Source organism: Puma concolor, chromosome B1 (genome assembly GCF_028749965.1).
Source record: "Puma concolor isolate L17-30 chromosome B1, mPumCon1.1.hap2, whole genome shotgun sequence".
Taxonomy (NCBI): Eukaryota; Metazoa; Chordata; class Mammalia; order Carnivora; family Felidae; genus Puma; species Puma concolor.
The window spans coordinates 87,677,889-87,703,251 of NC_141670.1; the positions used below are offsets into that span (position 1 = coordinate 87,677,889).

Genomic DNA, 25,363 nt, shown 5'->3' on the forward strand with positions numbered 1-25,363 from the left:
ACCCCCACGCGCCTGCCCGCGTCTTGGGGCTCCGGCACCAGTCCGGGGTTGGAGAGTGGGATGGGGGAGCCCAGAGCAGGGCGCGGGACAAGTGCCCAGAGTCTTTACCTGAGAAGGCGGGTTTGGTAGAAGTTGGGGGATAAGGGGCGGGCGAGAGTCGAGACAGCCACCGAAGCAGGTTGGCCGGTTAGGGGGCCGGTGGGGCCCTGCCGGGTATAAATAGCCAGCCCTGGTTTGACAGACGCAGCGGTGACTGGCTGTGCTGCCCACCCCCCCCCCCTCGCCGCGTGGGGAGGGGAGGAGCGCTCGGAGCGGGCGGGGTGGGGGAGGCGGACTCGAGTGTCCTGGTGGCGGCGGTAGGAGGCCGAGGGGGAGGAGCTGAAGCGGGGGGTGGAGGGAGGGGGCCGGGAGCGGGGCGAGGGCGGGGGCCACCATTGCTCCCCGCGCCGGGCTCTGTGTCGCCGCCGTCGCCTCGGCGGTTGGGGATCCGTGGGGCGGCGCGGGCGGGGGGCGCTGCGCGGGCCGGCTCGCCGCTGTTTTGTTTCCTCTTCTCCCACTGGAGCGGCTCGGGCTGCCGGGGAGGCCCCGGCTCCCTCGGGACGCCCGGCCAGCGGCGGCGGCGGTGCTAGTCCTCGGCCCTGCCGGGAGGGAAAGCGACGCCGTGGTCTTCCCGGGCGACGCGGAGAGCAGGTAAGAGCGCGGGCAGCCGAGGCTGGTGGGAGGGAGCGCGGAGGGCGCGGCGATAAAGCCTCGCCGTCCCGAGTGCCTCCTCCTCCCTCCGCACCCCCGCCCCGCGCCTGTGTTGTTTGCTCCGGGGTTTGCCGAGGGTTTTCCGGAGGCTGTGGCGGTGACAACGGCTAGGAACTGGGGAAGGGGGCTCAGTGCCCCCAGGCAACGGTCGGGAAGCGGGACTTGGAGAAAGGGGAAGGCGCGCTGCGCGCCTGCCCGCGGGGAGCACAGGGCGCGGGGCAGGGCTGAGGGAAGAGGTTACGGACCCCGGCGGAGGGGGGGGGGATGGGCCGAGCGCAGCTGGTCTCGCTGTGTTTACATCTCCGCGCGAGTCACCTCTGCCGAGAAGCGGACTGAACTGACCCGCCTTATCCCGCGGGGAGGCCAGGGCGGGGGTCCGGCTCCGGAGGAAGCGCGTCCTGGGAGGGTCGGGTAGGGCGGGAGGCTGCGGCCGGCGCCGGGGCAGGGCAGCGAGATCGGGGCGGGTCCTGGAAGGCTCGGGCCGCTCGGGGTGGCGTGGAGGGCTGGAAACCAGTTTCCTTCCCCGTCCGGCCTTATCGCCGCCTCTTACCTTTCCTTCTCTCCGCGGCTAGCTTGCCTGGCAGGTTGTACTCGGTTCTTCTTTTATTCTCACTTTCCACTCCGGCCCCTTGCTGCCACTTCCCCCAATTCCCCTGGGGGTAGGGAGGTTTGGCTGTGATAGGAATCTGTTTTTTAAACCAAACAAAAACGGGCTCGGTAACACGCGCGTCCAGTGACCGCCTTCTGGATCCTCTGTTGGGGAAGCTGTCCCCTTGGGACCGTGCTACTGGATGTTTGGGGGCGCGGGAAAGGAACGGTTAGGGCTCTGCTAGGGTTGGTGCTGACTGACGGAGCAGCTTTGAGAGCAGGGTAGCCGAGGCGCCCCCCCCCCGCCCCCGACCTCCGACCCCCGACCCCGCTCCATTGGGCATTTTTATTCCACGTCGATAAAGGACAGAAAATATTCCATAAGGCCAAGAGTAATCCCGATTGCAGTTTCTTATGTGCCAGCATCCTGGGCTCTCTTTCTAGGAGCTAGATTAGCTGCAGAACCGCCTTTAAGTTCTTAGTACTTGTTTAAATGAGTGGGGGGGGGGAGTGCTCTTCATTCTAAAACTAAAATTTCCCCCGTTCATGAACATTTTACTTTAGCTGTGGGGCTTTAATTTTAATCCAGTGATGATAAAACAGTAATCTTGTCTTTGGTAATCAGATTTGCTTTTCTTTTTACCTATGAGTCAGTATGGAGAGGCAAATTATGCACTTTCTATAGTGCCAGAATCACAGAAGAATGTACAGTTTACCAACGTAGAATTGGATATTTTCGTATCAGAGTTTCTTCCTCTCTTTAGAATGATTTTATATAAGCCTGGAAATTATTGAATTTCATTTAAGGAATTAAGGAATGATTAAACTTTACATATATATGTGTATACATATACGTATATATGTAGGGCAATCCAGTTTATGCAGGGCGTTCATACGACTGTCAATGAACTATCTCCTAGGAAACACATGAAGTAGAAAATTGAAGTATCTTGGGCATTTGAAATCTGAATATTTAATGTCAAATTTATTTTTTAAGGTTAGTGACTTAACTAATTACTTTGATTAATCATTGCTTCTCATTTCAGATGTATACTCATTTACAAAATAATCAGTATGATTGGAAGGTGTTTGTAACTTTGAGATTTTTTTGTCCTAAATAAATAGATTGGTAACTTTGGCTGTGGTAGTCCTACCAGTGTTGATGGCTTTACCTACTCATAGATTGTACACCAAGTGGTTTTTTTTTTTTTGTAGCAGTTTTATTGAGATATAATTCATATACCATTCAGTTCAGCAATTTAAAGTGTACAGTAATTTTGAATATATTCACAGAGTTGTGCAACCATCACCATAATCAGTTTTGGAACATTTTCATTATGGGAAAAGGAGCTCTGTACGGTTTAGTGGTTACTCCCCTCCCCCTCCCCCCCCCCCCCAAGATTCCCAGCTCTAGGCAACCACTCATCTGTCTCTATAGATTTGCTTATTCTGGGCATTTTATATAAATGGAGTCATACAATATGTGATTTTTCATGACTGGTTTCTTTCACTTAGCATAAAGTTTTCAAAGTTCACATGTTGTAGCATGTGTCATTATTTTTATTGCTGAGTAATAGTCTATTATATGGATGTACCACATTATTAATCTATTAGTTGGACATTTGAGTTTCCACTTTTTAGCTATTATAAACAATGCCACTGTGAACATTTTTGTATTAGTTTTTGTGTGGCTGTGTTTTCATTTCTCTTAGGTATGTACACAGCATAGAAAATTAATATGCACAAGTCTGTTACATTTCCATACACTAATAATGAACTATCAGAAAGAGAGATTAAGAAAACAATCCCATTCACAATTGCATCAAAAAGATTAAGATACTGGGGTGGTTGGCTCAGTCAGTTGAGCAACTTTGAGTCAGGTCATGATCTTGTGGTTTGTGAATTCGAGCGCTGTGTCAGGCTCTGTGCTGACTGTGGAGCCTGGAGTCTGCTTCAGATTCTGTGTCTTCCTCTCTCTTTGCCCCTCTCCCATGCATGCACACTCTCTTTGTCTCTCTCCCTCTCTCTCAAAAATAAACATTAAAAAAAATTTTTTTTTAAAAAGAATAAAATACCAAGGAGTAAATTTAACCAAGGAGTTAAAAGACATTACTCTGAAAACCGTAAAACATTGATGAAAGAAATTAGAGATAATACAAACAAATGGAAAGATAAACCATACTCATGGATTATAAGAATTAATATTGTTAAAACGTCCATATTATCCAAAGCAATCTACAGATTCAGTGTAATCTCTATCAAAATTCCAATGGCATTTTTTTGTAGAAGTAGAACAGATAATCCCAAAATTTGTATAGAACCACAAAAGACCCCATATAGCCCAAGCAGTCTTGTGAAAGAAGAACAAACCTAAAGATACCAGGCTCCCTGATTTCAAACTATACTACAAAGCTATAGTAGTCAAAATGGTATGGTACTTGCACAAAAACAGACACCTAGATCAATAGAACAGAGTAGAGTCCAGAAACAAACCCATGCTTATAAAGTTAATTAATCTTCAGCAGAGGAGGCCAGAAGCTACCACAGGGAAAAGACAGTCTCTTCAATACATGGTGCTGGGAAAATTGGACAACTACATGGCAAAAGAATGAAACTGGACCACTTTATTATTTTATTGCTTATTTAATTTAAAAATTTTTAAATGTTTTATTTTTGAGAGAGAGAGACAGAGACAGTGTGAGCAGGAAAGGGGCAGAGAGAGAGGGAAACACAGAATCCGAAGCAGGCTCCAGGCTCTGAGCTGTCAGCATAGAGCCTGACAGGGGGCCTGAACTCACACAAACTGTGAGATCATGACCTGAGCTGCAGTCGGATGCTTAACCGACTGAGGCACCCCGGTGCTCTATTTTTTATTTTTTAAGTAAGTTCTACATCCAGTGTGAAGCCTGAACTCGTTACCCTGAGATCAAGAGCTGAATACTCCACAGATTGAGCCATCCAGGTGCCCCTGGACCACTTTCTTATATAGGAAAATAAACTCAAAGTGGATTAAAGACTTAAATGTAAAACCAAAAACCATAAAAATCCTGAAGCAAACATAAACAGTAAACTTTTGGACATGTGCCTGAGCAGTATTTTTTTGCATCTGTCTCCTCAGGTAAGGGCAGCAAAAGAAAAGTAAGTAGGACTACATCAGACTGAAAAGCTGATGAAGGGGCACCTGGGTGGCTCAGTCGGTTGAGCGTCTGACTTCGGCTCGGGTCACGATCTCACGGCTGACAGGTTCGAGCCCCATGTCGGGCTCTGTGCTGACAACTCAGAGCCCGGAGCCTGCTTTGGATTCTGTGTCTCCCTCTCTCTCTGCCCCCCCCCCCCCCCTCGCTCATGCTCTGTCTCAAAAATAAATAAACATTAAAAAACATTTTTTTAAATAAAAAAAAAAGCTGATGAAACCATTAGTGAAGGAGACCATCAACAGAATGAAAAGGCAACCTCCTGAATGGGAGATGATTCTTGTAAATGATGTAACTGATAAGGGGTCAATATTCCAAAATATAGAAAGAACTTACAACTCAATATATTAAAAAATCCAATTAAAAAATGGGCAGAGAACCCAAATAGACATTTCTCCAAAAAGACATACAGGTGGCAAACAGACACACGAAAAGGTGCTCAACATCCCTAATCATCAAGGAAATGCAGGTCAAAACAACAATGAGATATCACTTCACACATGTTAGAATGGCTACTATCGAAAAGACAAGAAATAACAAGGGTTGGCAAGGATGTGGAGGAAAGAGAGCTCTTGTGTAGTGTTCATGGGAATGCAAAATGGTGTAGCTACTATGGAAAACACTATGGAGTTTCTGCAAAATAAAAGTAGGACTATCGTACAGTCCGGCAAATCCACTTCTGGTTATTTGAAGAAAATGAAAATACTAATTTTAAAAGATATACGCACCCTGTGTTCATAGCAGCATTACTTAGTATGGGCAAGATATGGAAGCAACCTGAGTGTCCATCGATACATGAACGGATAAAGATGTGGTATATAGACAGTAGAATATTACTTAACCATAAAAAAGAGTGAAATCTTGCCATTTGCAACAACGTGAATGGATCTAGGAGGTATTATACTACGTGAAATAAGTCAGAGGCAAATACTGTATGATATTACTTATATCAAATGAACAACAAAACAAATGAACAACAAAACAGAAACAGGCCCATAGATACACAGAACAATTTGGTGGTTGCCAGAGGGGAGGGGGGACAAGGGAATGGAAAAAATAGGGGAAGGAGTTAAAAGGTACCAACTTCCAGTTGTAAAATAAATTAAGACATAAATATTCAATGTAGAGCACAAGAAATATAATTAATCTGTAACAACCTTGTATGGTGGTGATAGATGGTAGCTAGATTTATTGTGATGATTGCTCTGTAATCTATATAAGTGTTAAATTTCTATGTCATACACTTGAAACTAATATGTCAGCTACACTTCAATTTAAAAAATTAGTATCTTGAGTTATTTAAAGCCCAAAATGAATCCATTTTGAGTGCACAATTCAGTTAATTTTATTTTTATTTTTATTTGTTTTTCCCAAACTAGAATGATATACTACCTTACACCTGTCAGAATGGCTAAAATTAACAACACAGGAAACAACAGATGTTGGTGAGGATGCAGAGAAAGAGGAACCCTCTTTTGCTGTTGGTGGGAATGCAAACTGGTACAGCCACTCTGGAAAACTTTTTGAGGTTCCTCAAAAAGTTAAAAATAGAACTACCCTACTACCCAGCAATTGCACTAGTAGGTATTTACCCAAAGGATACAAAACTACTGATTCGAAGGGGTACATGTACCCCAATGTTTATAGCAGCAGTATCAACAATAGCCACATTATGGAAAGAGGCCAAATGTCCATCGACTGATGAATAGATAAATAATATGTGGTATAGGGGTGCCTGGGTGGCTCAGTCAGTTAGACGCTCGACTCTTGATTTCAGCTCAAGTTTTCATCTCACGGTTCTTGAGATTGAGCCCTGCATCGGGCTCTCGGCTGACAGCACGGACCTGCTTTGTATTCTCTGTCTCCCTCTCTCTTTGCCCTTCCGTCTCTTATGTGTGCGTGTGCACTCTCTCTCAAAATAAATAAACATTAAAAAAAGAAAATGCAGTGTATAAGTATATATACACAATGCAATATTATTCAGCCATAAAAACAATTCAGTTATTTTTAGTAAACATATAGAATTGTTATACTGTCATTATAAGCCAGTTTTGTTTTCTTTTCTTTCTTTCTTTCTTTCTTTCTTTCTTTCTTTCTTTCTTTCTTTCTTTCTTTCTTTCTTTCTTTCTTTCTTTCTTTCTTTCTTCTTACAAACTTTAATTCAACAAAGAAAGGTCTGTAAGAGAGGACTGGGGAGATGACACTCCCCTGGGACTCCCCAGAATCAGGGGAGGGAGCCTGGTGGCCCAGCCAGCCAGGGGGAGGGCCCAGGGTCTTCTCAGGCCACCAGGTCCTGCTTGGTGATCAGGGACAGAGCTTTATATGCGTGAAGTTGCTGGACTCAGCACTGGGCCAGTGGGAGGCCAGGGAGGCCAGCTCCAGGTGGTCTATCCTAGGGATGGAGAAGTGGAGCTCATCTTCAACATGGTGGGAGACAGCGATGGCAGAGACTGAGTGGGATGCACAGTATCTGACTCCCACAGACTGACAGCAGGACTGGTTTAAGCTTACAAGCCAGTTTCAGAACATTTTTGTCCCCTCCCCAAAATTACTTCTAGTCTGTTTGCATTTACCCTCAATCCCCCACCCCCATCCCAGGCAACCACTGACTTGTGTTTTGTCTCTATAGATTTGCCTTTTCTGGGTAGTTCATAGGAATGGAATCACACAAGAAACATCGGCCTTCTTTCACTTAGCATAATGTTTTTTGGGGTTTATCAATATTGTAGCATGTACCAGTATTTTGTTCCTTTTTATTGCTGAATAGTATTCTACTGTATGGATATACCACATCTTGTTTATTATGGACCAGTTGGTAGGCATTTGGATGGTTTCCAGTTTTGACTGTTGCAAATAATGCAGCTTGAACATTTGAATACAAGTCTTTATGTGAATATATGCTTTCATTCTCTTGGGTAGATACTAGGAATAGAATTGCTGGCTTATCTATTTAACTGTTTAAGAACCTGCCAAACTGTTTTCTAAAGTGGCCATATGTTTACGTTTCAAACAGCAGCGTAAGAGAGTTCCAGTTTCTTCACATCCTTGTCAACACTAGTTATTGTCTGTCTTTTTTGTTATAGCTATTCTAGTAGGTATGAAGTGGTTAACTTATTGTGGTTTAAATTCACATTTTCTTAAAGACTCAAGGCATTGAGCATTTCATGTAATTACTCATTCATATATCCCTTTTGTTGAAATAGCCATTCAAATCTTTTGCCTGTTTTTAAAAAATGTTATTATAGAGTTGTAAAAGTTATATATTCTGGATGTAAGTCCTTTATTAGATACATGATTTGCACATATTTTCTCCTCGTCTGTGGCTTGTCTTTTCATTTTTTTATTGGAGGCCTTTGAAGTGCAATAATTAAACTTTTTTTTTAGAGTTTTAATTTTTTAATTTTTTCAGATTTTTAATGTTCATTTTTGAGAGAGAGAGAGAGCAGGAGAGGGGCAGAAAGAGATGGAGACAGAGAATCTGAAGCAGGCTCCATGCTGTCAGCACAAAGCCTGACATGGGGCCCGAACCCACAAACCGCGAGATGATAAACTGAGCTGAAGTCAGACACTCAACTGACTGAGCCACCCAGGTACCCCTAGAGTTTTTATTCTTTAAGTAAGCTCTAGGCTCAGTGTGGGGCTTGAACTCATGACCTCACAGTCAAGAGTCATATGCTCTACTGACTGAGCCAGCCAGGAGCCCCCTTCCCCCAAATTTTAATTTTGATGGAGTTTAATTTCCCACTTTTTTTCTTTTATAGATCATTAAATTTTTTTCTTAATGTTTATTAGTTTTTTGAGAGAGAGAGAGAGAGAGGGAGAGGTAGGGGCAGAGAGAGAGGGAGACACAGAGTCCGAAGCAGGCTCCATCCAGGCTCTGAGCTGTCAGCACAGAGTGCGACATGGGGCTCAAACCCACAAGCTGTGAGATCATGACCTGAGCTGAAGTCAGACGCTTAACTGACTGAGCCACCCACGTGCCCCTATAGATCATTCTTTTGTTGTAAGAACTCTTTGCCTAATCCAAGATATTGAGGATTTTCTCTTTTGTTTTCTTCTAGATCTTTTATAATTTTTGCTCTTAGATTTTGGATCTATTTTCAGTTAATTTTTATGTATGGCATGAAGGGTCTAAATTCATCTGTTGTATATGGATTCTCTTAGCACAGTTTGTTGAAAAGACAACATATCTATGTTGAAAAAATATCATTTCTCCACTGATTATAAATGTGGCACTCAATTCTGTTCCATTATCTATGTCTGTCTTTTTTTTAAATTTATTTTTAAATTTTTACAGCTTTTTAAGTTTATTTTTGAGAGAGAGAGAGAGCATGAGTTGGGGAGGAACAGAGAGAAAGGGAGAAAGAGAGAATCCCAAACAGGCTCCACACTGTCAGCACAGAGCCTGATGCGGGGCTCAAACCCACACACTATGAGACCATGACCTGAGCCAAAACCAAGAGTAGGATGCTCAACCAACGGAGCCACCCACGCGCCCCTCTATATGTCTATCTTTATGTTTTTACTACTGTGACTTGATTTTTGTGCTCTATGGTAACTTATGAAACCAGGTAGTATAAGCCCTCCAATTTTGTTCTTCTTTTCTTCTTTTTATTTTTATTTTTTTAAAATTTTTGTTTTTAACGTTTATTTATTTTTGAGACAGAGAGAGACAGAGCATGAATGGGGGGGGGGGGCAGTCAGAGAGAGGGAGACACAGAATCCGAAACAGGCTCCAGGCTCTGAGCTGTCAGCACAGAACCTGACGTGGGGCTTGAACTCACCGTGAGATCATGACCTGAGCCAAAGTCGGCCGCTTAACCGACTGAGCCACCTAGGCGCCCCCTTTTCTTCTTTTTAAAAGTTATGGCTCTTCTAGGCCCTATATACAAATTTTAGGATCATATTGTGGAAAGAGCCCAAATGTCCATATAACTGATGAATGTATAAAGAAGATGTGGTACACACACACACACACACACACACACACACACACACACAATGGAATATTACTCAGCAATCAAAAAGAATGAAATCTTGCCATTTTCAACAACACTGATGGAACTGGAGGGTATTATGCTAAGTGAAATAAGTCAGTCAGAGAAAGACAGATATCATATGATTTAATTTGTATGTGGAATTTAAGAAATAAAAGAACATAAGGGGAAGGGAAGGAACAATAAGATAAAACAGAGGGAGGCAAACTCTAGGAGAACTCTTACATACAGAGAACAAATTAAGCATTGCTGGAGAGGAGGTGGTTGGGGGGATGGGCTAAATGGGGATGGGTACTAAGGAAGGCACTTGGGATGAGCACTGCATGTTAATATGTAAGTGATGAATCACTAAATTCTGATCCTGAAATTATTATTATACTATATGGTAACTAACTTTGACTTAAATAAAATTTTAAAAAATTTTAGAATCAGCTTGTTAATGTCTGCAAAACAGGCTTGGAATTTTGATGAGAATGCACTGGATCTGTGGATAAGTTGGAGGAGAGTTGCAAATCTTGTAATATTGAGTTTTCTAGTATATGAACTTGAAAATTTCTCTTGATTTAATGATCTTTAATTTTTCTCAGTGATATTTTATAATATCAGTGCATAAATCTTATACTTAAATTTTTATTTCCTTTTGGTAAGAACACTTAACATGAGATCTATTTTCTAAACTTTTTAAGTGTACAGTACAGTATTGTTTACTGTAGGCACAATGTTGTATAGCAGATCTCTACATTTGGTAAGGGATTCCTTTTTAATCCCAGTTTGTTCCTGAGTATCATGAATCGTTATCGGATTTTGTCAAATGCTTTTTCTTCATCTGTTAGCATGACCAACTGTCACCTTTTGCCTAAGACCATTCTGGTTTTAGCACTGAAATTCCTTCATCTTGGGAAACCCCTCTGTTCTGGACAGACTAGTATGGTTGGTCACCTGAGTGTCTGAGATGATCATGTGGTTTCTTTTATTCCATTAATATGGTGTATTATATTAATTGATTCTCAGATACTAAAGCAGCCTTAGTCCTAGGATAAATCTCACTTTGTCATGGTATATAATTCTTACTATATGTTGCTGGCTTTGGTTTGCTAATGTTTAGTTGAACATTTTTGTGTCTATATTTATGGAAGATACTGGTCTGTAGTTTTTTTTTCCTTGGGATGTCTTTGGATTTTGTGACATAGTAGTACTAGCCTCATAGAATGAATTGAGAGGTGTTTCTTCTTTGATTTTCTGTAAGAGTGTGTGCATGATTGGTTATTATTACCCCCTTGAATACATTTGATAGAATTGACCAGTGAAAGCATCTGGGCCTGGATTTTTTTCCTTTGGAAAAATTTTAAACTGTTAATTCAATTTATTTACTTGTTATGGGTCTCTTCAGATTTTTTGCTTATTCTTGAGTTAGTTTCAGTAATTGTATTCCTTATGATTTGTCCATTTCATCTAAGCTATTTAATATTTTTGGCATATAGTTCATAGTATTCCTAATGTGCTTTTAATTTTACTAGTGTAGTTTGTGGTGTTCCTCTTTCATTATTAATTTTAGTAGCATGTGTATTCTCTCTTTTTTACTTGGTCATTCTAGCTAAATGTCAATTTTGTTGCTACTTTCAAAAAAAAGTTTTGGTTTAATTGATTTTTTTCCATTTTCTGCTTTCTATTTCACTGCTTTCTATTTGATTTTTATAATTTTCATCATTCTGCTTATTTTGGGCTTAGTGTGCCTTTTTCTAGCTTCTTAAGGTAGAAGTGTAGGTTATTGATTTGAGGTCTTCTTTACTGAGCAGGCATTTAAAGCTCTAAATTTCCTTTCAAACACTGGGGTAGCTGCATCCTGTACATTTTTAAATTTCTGCGTTTTAAAATTTGTATTCACTTCTAAATATTTTTAAATTTCTTGTGATGTCTTGACTTCTGGGTTATTTAGAAATGTATTATTTGATTTCCAATTATTTGGGGATTCCCCAAATTACATTGTTCTTGATTTTTTTATTTAATTCCCCTGTAGTAGTAGAACATACTTTGTATGATTTTCTCATTTTAAATTTTTTGAGACATTTTTATGGCCTAGTATGTAATCCTTTCTGAAGAATGTTCCCTGTGTGCTAGAAAAGAATATGTGTTCTGCTGTTGTTGGGCGGAATGTTTTGTAGGTGACAGGTCAAGTTGTGTGATAGTTTTCAAGCCTTCAATGTCTGTGCTGATTTTCTGTCTAGCCATACTATCAATTATTGAGAGAGAGATTAAAAGCCCTATTATTACTGGAGTGTCTATTTTTCCTTTCAGTTCTGTCAATTTTTGCTTCATGTTTTGGGGGCACTGCTATTAAGAAGACCTTTTATCATTATGAAAGATTCCTCTTTGTCTAGTTGTATTTCATCTGGTATTGGTGGACCACTCCAGCTCTCTTATACTTACTGTTTGTGTTGCAGATTTTTTTCTATACTTCGGTTTTCAACCCATTTGTGTTTTGAGTCTAAAGTGTATCTTACAGACAGCATGTAGTTAAAATGCTTTGTTTTTTTAAGTAGTGTGATCATTTCTGCTTTTGTTTTTTTCATTTCTGCCTTTTGATTGGAGGGTTTACTCTGTTCACATTTTATATAATCATTGATAGTCAGATTTATATCTGCAATCATATGTCTCATTTCTTTTTTATTTCTTTGTTCATCTTTTTCTTCTGGAGTTAGTGGATATTTTCCAGAGTATCATTTGAATTCCTTTGTTAGTGTTTTAACTAGATTTTTGGGATTATTTTCTTTGCTCTAGGGAATACAGTATGTATCTTTGTCACACTGTACTTCAGATTAACCAATTTAATTATGGTAAAATATAGAAACTTTGCTCCATTTCCTCCCCTAGCCTATCTGGTGGTATTATCATACATATTAAGTTTTTATATGTTAGAAGCCCAACAGGACCACTTTATATTCTTTATGCAATTGTATGTGTTTTACAACAAGTAAAAGAGGAAAAAAATGCTTATGCAGTCTTTTATACTTAACACATATGTTGACTTTTATGGTACTCCTTATTTCTTTTTGTGTAGTTGGGTTATGGGCTGGTTATTTTCTTTCAGTCGGATGGACTTTTAAGATTTCTCATAAGCAGGTTTGTCATAAATGAATTATTTTAATCTTTGTTTTTTGGGATTGTTTTTATTTTGCCTTTATTTTATTATTATTAGTTTAATGTTTATTTTTGAGAGAGAGAGAACGAGCAGGGGAGGAGGGGTAGGGAGAGAGAAGGGGACACAGAATCTGAAGTCGGCTACAGGCTCTGAGTTGTCAGCACAGAGCCTGATGCAGGGCTCGAACCCACAGACTGTGAGATCATGACCTGAGCTGAAGTCGACCACTTAACCAACTGAGCCTCCCAGATGCCCCTGTTTTTGCCCTTATTTTTGAGGAATAGTTTTGCTGGACATAGAATTCTTTGTTACAGAAATTTTTTCATTCAGCACCTTGAATATGTTGTCTCTTGCTTTCTGACCTCAATTGTTTACAATGAGTTATTCTTTTTGTGCTGTCAAGACTTTCTCTGTCGTTGGTTTTCAATAATGGTATGTCTAGGTGTGGATCTCTTTGTGTTTATTCTGCTTTGGATTCATTAAACTTGAATCTATGGATGAATATTTTTTCAAAAGTTTAGTAAGTTTTGACCATGATTTCTTCAAATATTTTTTCTGTTCTCCTTCTCTGTTCCTTTTTGGACCTCGCATTACACGTAGGTTGGATGCTTGTTGGTGTCCCATAAATCTCAGAGGCTCTGTTCATTTTTTTTTAATTCTTTTTTTCTGTTCTTCAGAATTGGTAATTTCTATTAATATTATCTCCAAGTTCACGGACTCTTCTGTCATCTCAAATCTGCTGTTGAGCTCTGTTAGTGAATTTTTAATTTTGATTGTAGTTTCCAACTCTTGAATTATACTTTTCATCTCCAGAATTTCCATATTTTCCTATTTTTTAAAATAGTGCCTGTATCTTTATTGAGATTGCTCATTTTTTGAGTTACAGTTGTCATCCTCTCCTTTAATTGTGTAAACTTGGTTTCTTTAATTGCAGATAAAATTAAATTTTGTATAGGGGCGCCTGGGTGGCGCAGTCGGTTAAGCGTCCGACTTCAGCCAGGTCACGATCTCGCGGTCTGGGAGTTCGAGCCCCGCATCAGGCTCTGGGCTGATGGCTCAGAGCCTGGAGCCTGTTTCCGATTCTGTGTCTCCCTCTCTCTCTGCTCCTCCCCCGTTCATGCTCTGTCTCTCTCTGTCCCAAAAATAAATAAACGTTGAAAAAAAAAATTAAAAAAAAAAATTAAATTTTGTATAGAAGATGATATCTAAACTGTGTGTTAAATCCTAAAATGATATTTGTTGTATTTCTAAATTATGTTCAATAATTCTCATCTATATTTCATGATGTGTGTGAATGTAATTGCTCATAAATGCTAAATTTCATCTGATAGTTTTTATTTAAACATAACTAACAATTTACTTAAAATTACTAATGTTTATTGATATGTAGGATCAGTGTACAATTGGAAAGATATGCCGTTATCTGAAAACCTTGGCTCAGTTTCTGAACTGATTATACAGTATAACATATATTTGCTTGTCCATATTTTTTATAGTTAACCAGTTCTCTCATGGTTAAGTACTAATGGGTAGAAAAAAATGGAAGAAGCCTAAAAGAGCGATATGTGTGAGAATGGTTACAAAATATCAAAATGTTCCTATCAGCCAGCACATTTAATAATAATAATATTAATTCATTTTAGGTCCTTGAAAGATTTCAGTAAACAAGATAAATGCAGTACTTGTTCTTATGGAACTTACATTTTAGGGGAGGAGACAAGCATTAAACATATAAACAACAAAAGTGGGGGCACCTGGGTGGCTCAGTTGGTTAAGCATCTAACTCTTGATTTGGGCTCAGGTCATGATCTCAGAGTTGTAACATAGAGCCCCATGTTGGGCACCGTGCTGGGCACGGGGCCTGCTTAAGATTCTCTCTCTCCCTCTCACTGTGCCCCTTCCTTGCTTGTGTGCGCGCTGTTTCTCTCAAAAACAAAAAAAAACCAAAAAATACAAGAAGCAAAGACATATAAACGAATAGGATAATTTTAGGATAATTTTTATAAATATAATGAAGAAACAAAATAGGGTAATGTGATATTAAATAGAGACTGATAGGGAAGCTACATGGAATTGGAATATAATTGGAAGGGGGGAATCATGATGGAAATGTCTTTGTGAAGGGGTGGGACTTGAGGTGATATCTGCATGATAAGTGAGGAAGATTCTGTCTGTGGATGATCTGAAAGAACCTGCAATCTGAGAATAGGAGGTGCTTAAGCTTGGTGTGTTACAGGAACAGGGCCACTGTAGTTGGAGCTCAGCAAGCCAGTGAAGAAGAGATGAGAGATGAATGAGGTCAGAGAATTGGGGTGGGCTAGCCCTGGGTTGATCTTTACATAGACCATGTTGAGTTTAGATTTTTTCCTTTTTTTTTTTTTTTTTTTAAGTTTATTTATTTATTTTGAGAGAGAGCAAGCTGGTTATCGGGGAAGGGTCAGAGAGAGAGGGAAAGAGAGAGAATCCCAAGCACTGGCAGTGCAGAGCCCGACCCAGGGCTCGAACTCACAAACAGTGAAATCATGACCTGAGCCAAAACCCAAAGTCAGACGTTGAACTAACTGAGCCACACAGGTGCCCCTAGGTTTTTTTTTCTACATGTGGTGGGAACCCACTGGAGAAATACTTCAGTGACCTTCATTCTGGACGAAGGAGTTAATTGACAGCCCTGTTGTAACTTTATTCTTTAACAGTTTTTGAGTGTGAGTAAACATATGTAGAATTTTCTCTAAATGATTTTAGCTTCATAAAGAACAGCAGGGAAAATAACTTTCCAGATGTTTCTTAGTTGAAATTTAGCTACCTAAAACTAAAATAAAATACCATATCTATGAAACTTTAAATTTGTAATACAGTTATAGCAATGGCAGGCATTCTTATGATAACAATTTTAATTAATTCATGTTAGTATTATAAAATTAGACTTTCAACTGTTCATAATTATAGGCAAAAAATATACAGATAACATGATGTAGTTAGTTGTTTGATGACTGACTTTCTAAATAATTCGGTATATAACTTTCCCCCCCTACTTCACTAGCAAAAACAGTCAATTATTTTTGTTTGGCGAACTAATATTAACACAAAATAATTATGACCTCAAATTACTTCAGATTAAACAGTGTGGAGTATAGTCCTCCAAAGTTTTATGTGAATGACATTTTTGAAGATAAACTACCTCTTCAAAGTACCACTATTGGTTATTAAAAAAAAAGTGAGCTATAGTTTTTATAAAGTGAATAGTAACTTTCAATATCTCTAATATTTCCCGTTATAATTGTCATGTATTTTTTGATATTTAAAATGCACTTTTCTGTAATATTTAAGATATACATTTTTAGTACAGTAAAACTTTGGATTGTGAGTAACTTGTTCTGCGAGTGTTCTGCAAGATGAACAAATGTTTCTGATAAATTTTAACTTGATAAAGAAGCGATGTCTTGCAATAGGAGTAGTACGGGACGCCGAATATCACGTGATCACAACTGAGCCAATGTTTCTTCTCTCTCTCTTTCTCTCTCTCTCTCTCTCTGTGTCCCTCCCTTGCTTGCTCTCTCTCTCTCTCTCTCACTGCAGAATTGTGGGTGATTGTCTGCCATGTTCAGATGCTTCAGTCTCAGGCCATGGTGTTTGGTAGAAATCAGTGATTTTTCAGAATGTTGGAAGGTGCCCACAACTGGCACTAGTGTATTTTTTTGTCATTTCAAAGCACCTATGGACAGTCCTTTGCTTTCCCATACAAGAGTAAGCTTGGGAGTGCTTTGCTTCCTTCTAGGTCAGGCTGCCTGCAGATAAAGAACCTGTCCTCTGCTGCCTTATTGCCAGTTACATTAAATACAGTGTATGACCAGGGTTTATTAATACTGCACCGTAGTCAACATCCATGTGAGTGTATACAATGGCCCCCATGCAGAAAAAGATTCCACTGAGCCAATAGATAGCAGTGATTCCATTAGTGATAGCAGTGAAAGTTGTCCTACACAGTAGCCCTCCTCTCTTGTCTCCCTTGCACCAGCCACAAAGATTTTCAAGGGTAAGTGCAGGTTAATCTGTTTATTATTTTTTTTATGTTTTGTGTTTTCTTTATTGTTTTATATTACAGTATCATCATCATTTTTATATGAATAGTTTTGGGTTATGGAACGAATCCTCTGAATTTCCATTATTTCTTATGGGAAATTTGCTTTGGTATACAAGTGCTTTGGATTACAAGCATGTTTCCGGAATGAATTATGCTCCAAACCAAGGTTTTACTGTATTGAAAATGTATTGAAAATATATTTCAAATAAGCTAACTATATTAAAAAAACTCAGATATGCCATAATTTGGAAGGCATTTTTAAGTTACTCTAATTTTGTGTTAATATTGACTTATAGTGTGTATCTGAATGTTTATTTCTTTGCCCCTTTAATCACTATCCACTTACTCTGACTATATTCAGTATTGTATATATAGTTGTTAAAAGGTGCTCACTTTTTTCCCAAAATGATTTAAAGTGGCTTAACAAAGGGCACATATGTGTATGTATTAGAGATAGTAAAATAGAAAAAGGAAGCCAAGAACAAGAAAAGTTGAGTTGGGAGTTAAAATTGTTGTCTATTATGTGCTACGCACTATTTCTGAGAGATATATATGCAATGCTGATTAAAATAGCTATGGCTCAGCTCTAATGGAGCTTTTATTCTAGTTTGTGTTGGTAAGGTGGGTAGAAAGATTTGCAATAAGCATGTAAGAAAATACCTTCACCTTTTACTTCATTATAGGGAGGTGACAAAAAGATGACTTGGGACAGGATAAAATCCGGACAATTAAAAAACATTCTTTAGTATCCTTGATATGATTCATTTAAAATAGAATAAAGTGGGGGTGCCTGGGTGGCTCAGTTGGTTGAGCGTCACACTTCGGCTCAGGTCATGATCTCGCAGTTTGTGGGTTCAAGCCCCACGTGGGGCTCTGTGCTGACAGCTCAGAGCCTGGAGCCTGCTTTGGACTCTTTGTCTCCTTCTCTCTGTGCTCCTCCACTCACGCTCTGTCTCTCTCTCTCTCAAAAATAAGTAAGCACTAAAAAATTAAAAAATAAAATAGAATAAAGCTAATTTGTTTTGGTTCCCAAGTTAGCATATGTTAATTTGCATTATTTTGGGGATTATAAATTTGGCCAAAGAACAGAACCAAAAAATTTCTCTAATCCAGTAATTTATAATGGTCTATAGTTTTCTACTTAGCCATAATTAGCGATAATAAGAAAACGTAGAGGAACATTGTGGTAGAGGAACATTGTGGAAAGTTTAACATAGGGTTAAACTTTGTAAATAATGTAAGACAAGGGATGCCTGGGCGTCTCAGCCAGTTGAGTGTTGGACACTGGCTCAGGTCATGATCTTGCGGTTCATGGGTTTGAGTCCCTGCTTCAGGCTCTGTGCTGACAGCTCAGAGCCTGAAGTCTGCTTCAGATTCTGTGTCTCCCTCTCTCTCTGCCCCTCTCCTGCTCATGCTCTGTCTGTCTCTCTCTTTCTGAAAACTGAACATTAAAAAATAATTAAAAATGTAAGAAAAAAGTTAAATTCATGAATTGGGGATAAAACAAGCAAATAATATAGTGATTTCAGAATAAATATTAAACCTCAGAATCTTTTGGATTCTTATCTATACTTGAAGGCCAAAGTTTCAATGTTTTCATGAACAAACTGCCCGATTTGAGTAATGTTATATATAATCTTGCAGTGGATACCATTTAGATACATGAATTAAAAAATAGGTTTTCCTTATAAATCTCAATTCTATGTTAACATATACCATTCTAAATCTAAATTTAATGATTATCTTAATTTTAGGTGATAATTAGTAAGAAATAGAAAGTATATTCATTTTAAAAGGATTAGTGAATTATTTCCTCTTTCTTTTTCGTTCTCTAATAGTGTGCTTAAGTAAACTTCCAGGGCAAGCTCATGTTTTATTTCATAATCTGGATGAGTTGAAAATGTTCCAGGAACTCTACCTTCATGAATTTTTACTTAATTTTTGGAAGTGGAGATGCTATTCTATGTCCTATCCAAGCATTTAAACTCAATCATAATATCATTCTATAATGATAAAATAATCCTCCCATATCTTTTACAGGAGAAAAGTGGGGTTTATGTCCTCTTCATTCCAGATCATTATGGTTTTTATCCTCCTCTAAAAGTTGCTGCTGGGTTAAAGATTAAGTTTTAAGTTGAAGTTTTACATTACTATAACTTTCTGTAGTCCTCCTCATCATTATCAAGTGATCTTTATGAAGTCTTGCCATCATACTGGAGACTAATACCACTGTAATAATCATGTTAGCCGTGAAATAGTTTCTGTTATTTTTTTTCCTTTTTACAGATGAGTCTGAGACTTTAAGGAGTTAAATAACTTTAACATAGCAGGTCTGAGACTACTCTCCTTAGAAAGGTCTGTTTGCAAGGTTGGCTCATAGCTGACATCTGGGAACTTGACTCTCAGAGTGTTTCCAGTAACTGATAAGGATGATTCACTGTGCCTAGACTGTTTGTGCAAACAATATGGTTTATGTTGAACATCTGCTTTCCTCCTAGGGGTCTAGAATTTGAGTATACCTGAGGTAGAGGGTGCCCATGTGAGCAGCCCTCAATAAAACTTTGGGTGCTGAGTCTCTGATGGGCTTCTCTGGACAGAAACATTGCATATGTACGTTGGTGTATTTAGTATATCCATGAATACAACTATATGCTGAGATCTGTGAGACTCCTGATATACCTCTGCAAGACTAAAAGAAATTCTGCTCTGCAGAATCTGAAGATTTGTGTTTTAACCTCTGGGGACGAAGTGTATTTACCTTTGCTTGGTGATTAGAGTCCTAGGTACAATGGAAGAGATGATATTTAGTCCTTCAAATAAAAATAAGCATGCATTTGTTCATACATCCATTCATTATGCATCCTATAGGCCCATATGTACCCATGTTCCAGGCCCTGAGGAGGGAGCTGTAAACCTTAGCATAATTAGGTAACCTTGTAAATAGTTTAGGCCTCAAAGTGAGAGTAGGTGTACTTTTTCCCCTAGTTGCTTCTGCAGGGAGCTTATTGATTGATTTATAAATTTTTATTTTTAAATAATCTCTACACCCAGCATGGGGCTCAAATTTATAACCCTGAGATCAAGAGTCACATGCTCCACCTGCTGAGCCAGCCAGGTGCCCTTGCAGGGGCCTTTTTATTTAGCATTACGAAAATGTTTATACTTTGGTTCCAGGTTCTTTTACTTGAAATATGGGTAAACTTGAATCAGCATATAAGGCTTATATCTGAGAATCTTTGTTTGCTGATGATTCAGAATTCCAGGCCAACATTTCTTTCTAAAAACAAACTCAACCCTGAAGAGAGCAAAGTAGAAAAAATTTCTAATGCTGTCACTTTCTCCCTAAGGCCTATAGAATTTATATGAGAGGATTTATGAGTTAAAGAATTCATCTTCCTGACCTCCCCCCTGCCCCTGCTTTTTTGGAAAAGAGAAAAAAAAATATACTTATGTAGACAAGATATGTGTAACATCCACTTAACGTGTTTTAAGCCTTTTAATTAGCCCATGTTATAAGCCAATTAAGAAAGTAGATAGAAAAATCTCCCAGGGAGGGGTGGGAAAGATGCTCTGTGATTCTTGCATAGTTTTAGTAAAACAAAACCAAAAATACTTGTATAATCATAAGGCAGAAAAACTTAAGATTCTGGAGCCCTACTACTTAGGTTGATATTGTGACTCACTTGCCTGTTGCTTGACCTTGGATAAGTTATTTGAATTTCCTCATGTCTCAAGTCTTCCCCAATATAAAATGGGACTGATAATACCTGTTTTGTAGGATTGTATCGATTAAATCAATTAATAATATAATGAATTTAAAATAATGCCTGGCATGACGTAAGTGCTGTATGAATGTTACCTGTAATTATCCCATTATTGTTTGGAAAATGAAGGAAAAAGTACCCTAAACTAAGCTAGTTGTTGACTTTCGTCCAGGATAAATTCACTTTAATGGATTCATATCCTATCAAATCAGAATATTAAAAAGATTCTTGTATAAGGCAGTTTTATTTCCTTTTTAAATCATGAAAGTGCAGAAGTTGGCTAAGGTTTTAGAATTATTTGCACTAAGTTAGGATCGCAGTTGCTAGGCTGGCAATTTGTCCCTCCTTAAAAAAGGAAAATTCCTTTTTTTGCTTTCTGGAATAGAACCTAACTAGATTTTAGGCTTTCTTTGCACAAAGGCCGACGTGGGGCTCGAACTCACGAACCGTGAGATCATGACCTTAGCCGAAGTCGGAGGCTTAACTGACTGAGCCACCCAGGTGCCCCTGAAACAAGTCTTTTAAGACTTTTATGTATCTCTTTTTGATATACAGGGGGCTATTGTGACCAGACTTGAGACTTTTCAAACATCTGAGCAAAGTCAGGACATAAGCCATGACTTTGATTGTTACTTTTTCCCTAACTAAACCTCCTAGTACCTGTCCTTTTTTCTGGTTCTTACTTGATTTGGAAATTGGCTAAACACATTTATTCCCACAACTTACTATTTCTTACAAATAGTTCATGAAGTAAATCTGGGAATGAATAGTCATATAAATTTAAGGTTATTGATAAATAATCAGATCTTTGTTGCTTATCTTCAGCCTCAAGATAGGTTGGATTGTAAAATGTGCTTCCTTCGTATACTTATTCTGACCCTTATTATTGCTGCCCTAGAATTTGAGCATTATGCAAAATGGTAACAGAGATTAGGAGGATAATAATATTAAAGGAGTATAGCTAGGCAGCAATATCATTTTTTTTTATCTCCAGTGGTGACTGTAGGCAGCTAAGTCAGGTTGATTTTGTCTTGTCTCTTTACTCATCAATTCTTTAAATAACTGTGAAGTTTGATTATTCAGAGTATGTTTATTTTTTTTATTAATATATCTGTATTCAGAGTGTTTTTAGATGATACTTCTCTGTTAGATTTTAATCATCATAAAATAGGTTGAACAAGTTAACTTTAATTAGGTTATATCCAGGAATCTGGCCATTGTAATTATTTTGTTGGAGAAACTAACAAAACATGCTTGTAAGAAAAACATCAAAATATCTTATATGGAATTTAGATGAAGTCACAGATTATCTAAATTCACTCCTTATCTATATATCATTCATATATATTTCACATGAGAATCTATAAGATTAAGAACATATATCTTAATTGGATAACAATGTCAGGGTCATGAGTAAATGAGGATGTTAAGATACTGTTATCCATGGTGTGGGACTCTTGAAATGCAAAACTGCTTTTATGGTTGGCAAGTTATTTCACTGGATTTTTCAATTAGCGTCTTCCGTGTGTTTTTTCTTCTGTAAAATGAGTGCTAAGATCTCTTCCAGATTAAAAGGGCTTTTCTGCAATCTTTTATCCTATAAATTTCTAACATCCAATTTTAAATATCTGGATCAATCACCTTGCCCTAAAGTAGGTCCCATGACATGAACTGTTGCTGCCAAAATTATTTCTGGTTCTGACTTATGGGCCCGAATATTTCTAAACTGTATACTCCTTAGACTTAGTTCCCTCAAAATGATCTCATTCCCATTTTCACAAGGGAATATTTTTAAAAGATTCATTAGTTTATTTTTTATCCCTTTATTTTTAAGAGTTTGTTTGTTTTTAAGTAATCTCTATACACAACATGGTGCTCAAACTCACAACCCCAAGGCCAAGAGTTGCATGCTCTTCCAACTGAGCCATGCAGGTGCCCCTACTTTTTATCCCTTTAAAATGTTGTACTAAAAAAAAAAAAAATGCTGTACTATTTTTTTTTGTTTTGTTTTTTAAAGTTAATTTCTTTATTTTAAGAGAGAGAGCAAGCCAAGGAGGGGCAGAGAGAGAGGGTAAGAGAGAATTGCAAGCAGGTTCCCCACTTTCAGAGCAGAGCCTGACACGGGGTTCAGACTCAGGAACTGTGAGATCATAACCTGAGCCAAAACCAAGAGTTGGATACTCAACTGACTGAGCCACCCAGGCGCCCCCTAATTTTTGTTTTAACAAATTATAAAAATGAACATCCCCGTTTTGCATGAGGAACAATTAGGTTTTAGGAATTATCATCTATTCTGCTACTGCTTTATTCTTACGTGAAGCTTTAGCAATGTGATTCAGTTCTGACAGATTCTGCAAAGACATAATAATAAATTGACATTCAATGTTCATAGTGTGCCAGACACTACATGTAAAGAATGAAAATATGGGCACCTGGGTTGCTCAGTGGGTTAAGCCTCTGACTCTTGATTTCAGCTCAGGTCATGATCTCAGGGTTTGTGAGTTTGAGCCCTGCACTGTGCTTGGGATTCTCTCTCTTCTCTCTCTCTGCCCCTCTTCCCGCTCACATGTATGCGCATGCACACTCGCTCTCCTTCTCTCTCAAAGTAAATAAATAAACATTAAAAAAAGCAATTAGATCAGAAGCAATTAACATAGCCTGTTAAAATGAAAAAAAGAGAATTTGCCAGAGGATTAGAGGATTTTTTCAAATTGCATGACATATTTAAAGGGAACCAGTTGAGTTTTTCACACTTTGGATGGGAAACTAATAAAATTAATATGGTTTTAAACCCCCTTCCTTGGACCCCAGTTATATAAAATCATATGAATCATAGTCCTTGATCCATGACATACTTAAATAATTAGCCCAAGCATAACTTTTTGTTTATGAAACACACAAGAATCCATAATTCAACATGAAAACTGGAACCTTAACAAGAATTCACATCACATTTACTCATGTGTATGTTAATGTAGATTGTATAAAAATCTTTAATAGAATTTTTTAAGTTTATTTATTTTGAGAGAGAATGAGAGTGAGAGTGTGAGTGGGGGAGGGGCAGAAAGAGAGGGAAAGAGAGAATCCCAAGCAGGATCCATGCTGTCAGCCCAGAGCTTGACGGGGGCTTGATCTCCTGAACCATGAGATCATGACCTGAGCCAAAACCGAGTGGGACGCTCAACCAACTGAGCCACCCAGGCGCCCCTAAAGGCCATCTTTATATGTGTTTTTGTAAATTGTATATTTATGTGTTTTCTTTATTTTTTCTTTGTTTTTTTTTGGTCCTTTATTCCTCTATTTTAAGCATTCTTTGTATATTATACTAGCCTGTTGTAATATAATATCCTATTTCTAATATTATAGTTGGAGTGTTCCTTGTTTTTGTACTTTATATGAAGTCATACACTTAAACAATTTTTTGATGAGAGTGTGGTTTGTACTCTAAGGAACTAAATTATAGTCTGAGCAGAGATTTCCTGAGTGATACTTAAGTTTTTATCATTTTTCACAGTTTCTTTTCAATCCTGAGACTAGCATTTATTATTCAAAGTTCTTTCTCTTCTTATTGCTGTGCCAATATCTATCTGGCTTAAAGTATCAGAGCAAATGGTGGTTCCTTTCTGAAGTCTCTCCAGAACTCTCCGAGGTCGACTTGGATTTTTTTTTTTTTTTTTAATGTTTCCACTATACTTTGTAGTTTCTTTAATGGCATTTACGTGATTGTAATTGTTTCTGTATTGAAAGAACTGGTGTAGTAAGAGATAAGAAAGAGGTTACTCAGTTGTAGGGAAAAAGTTGTCCTTGAGGAATAGGTGGAATTTGAATAACCAAAGAAGAGGACCTTCTTGGTAAGAGAAGAGCACTAGCAGAGGGATAGGGATGGGGATGAGCATGGTATGTGAACAGTGAAGATACTTGTTTCATTGGAACGTGTTTGTTTATCCTTGTATTCATCACATCTTTACTGTGTATCTACTGTATGAAAGGCCCTGGTTAGGTGATATAAACCACAGATTTTTAAAACTTGTTACTTCGGGGGAAAGTAGTTCCAAGTAAGACTAGGAAGGTAAAGAGGAGCAGGATTTTGGAGGGCACTGAGACAAAGGCATAGGTGTTGGGCTTGATACAGTTGATAGGAGGTGGCAAGTGAAGGATCTACTGGAAGCTGTTATTTCCCTGATGTTTTTGTGAAGGAGGCACATGGTGTGGATGGGGAAGGAGAGTCCTAGAAAATGATATTGAGCCTATCATGATTTCATGCGTATGTGGAATTTAAGAAACAAAACAGATAAACATAGGGGAAGAGAAGGAAACATAAGGTAAAAAGAGAGAGGGAGGTAGACCGTAAGAGAGTCTTAAATACAGAGAACAAACTGGGGGTTGCTGGAGGGGTGTTGGGTGGGGGGATGGGCTAAATGAGTGATGGGCATTAAGGAGGGCACTTGTTAGGATGAGCACTGGGTGTTATATGTAAGTGATGAATCACTAAATTTACTCCTGGAACCATTATTACATTATATGTTAACTAACTTGGATTTAAATAATATTTAAAAATTAAAACAAAAATTATATTGAGCCTGAGAGGATGAGGGTACTTACAACTTGAGACCTGTAAGACAACTAGGAATTGGCAGATGGGCAAGCAAAAGGAAGGATGTTCACAGAAAGAGAGAGAAGAATATAGAGAACTATAAACAATTGTGGTTTAAGGGTAGATAAAGGGAGAAAATGGAAGATGAGACTGGACAAGTGAGTGTGGATTAGATTTGTGATTTTCATACCTGAGCATATCAGAATGAACATTTCATAACTTCCGAGAAATAGACCTATACCCCTTGCTTGTTCCT

General features: G+C 38.6%; 1 protein-coding gene across 6 annotated transcripts in view; it reads left to right on the forward strand.

Annotated features, from left to right (window-relative positions):
- The first annotated feature begins 423 nt into the window (after positions 1–423).
- Positions 424–25,363, forward strand: part of ELF2 (E74 like ETS transcription factor 2) — a 95,017-nt gene continuing 70,077 nt past the window's right edge. For 2 of the 6 annotated variants that reach the window (XM_086704208.1, XM_086704205.1), the window contains exon 1: positions 425–690. The gene's annotated coding sequence lies outside the window, so the exon portion shown is untranslated. Of the gene's footprint in view, positions 691–25,363 lie in introns of all 6 variants that reach the window. The other 4 variants (XM_086704206.1, XM_086704209.1, XM_086704204.1 and 1 more) reach the window with 3 other exon arrangements.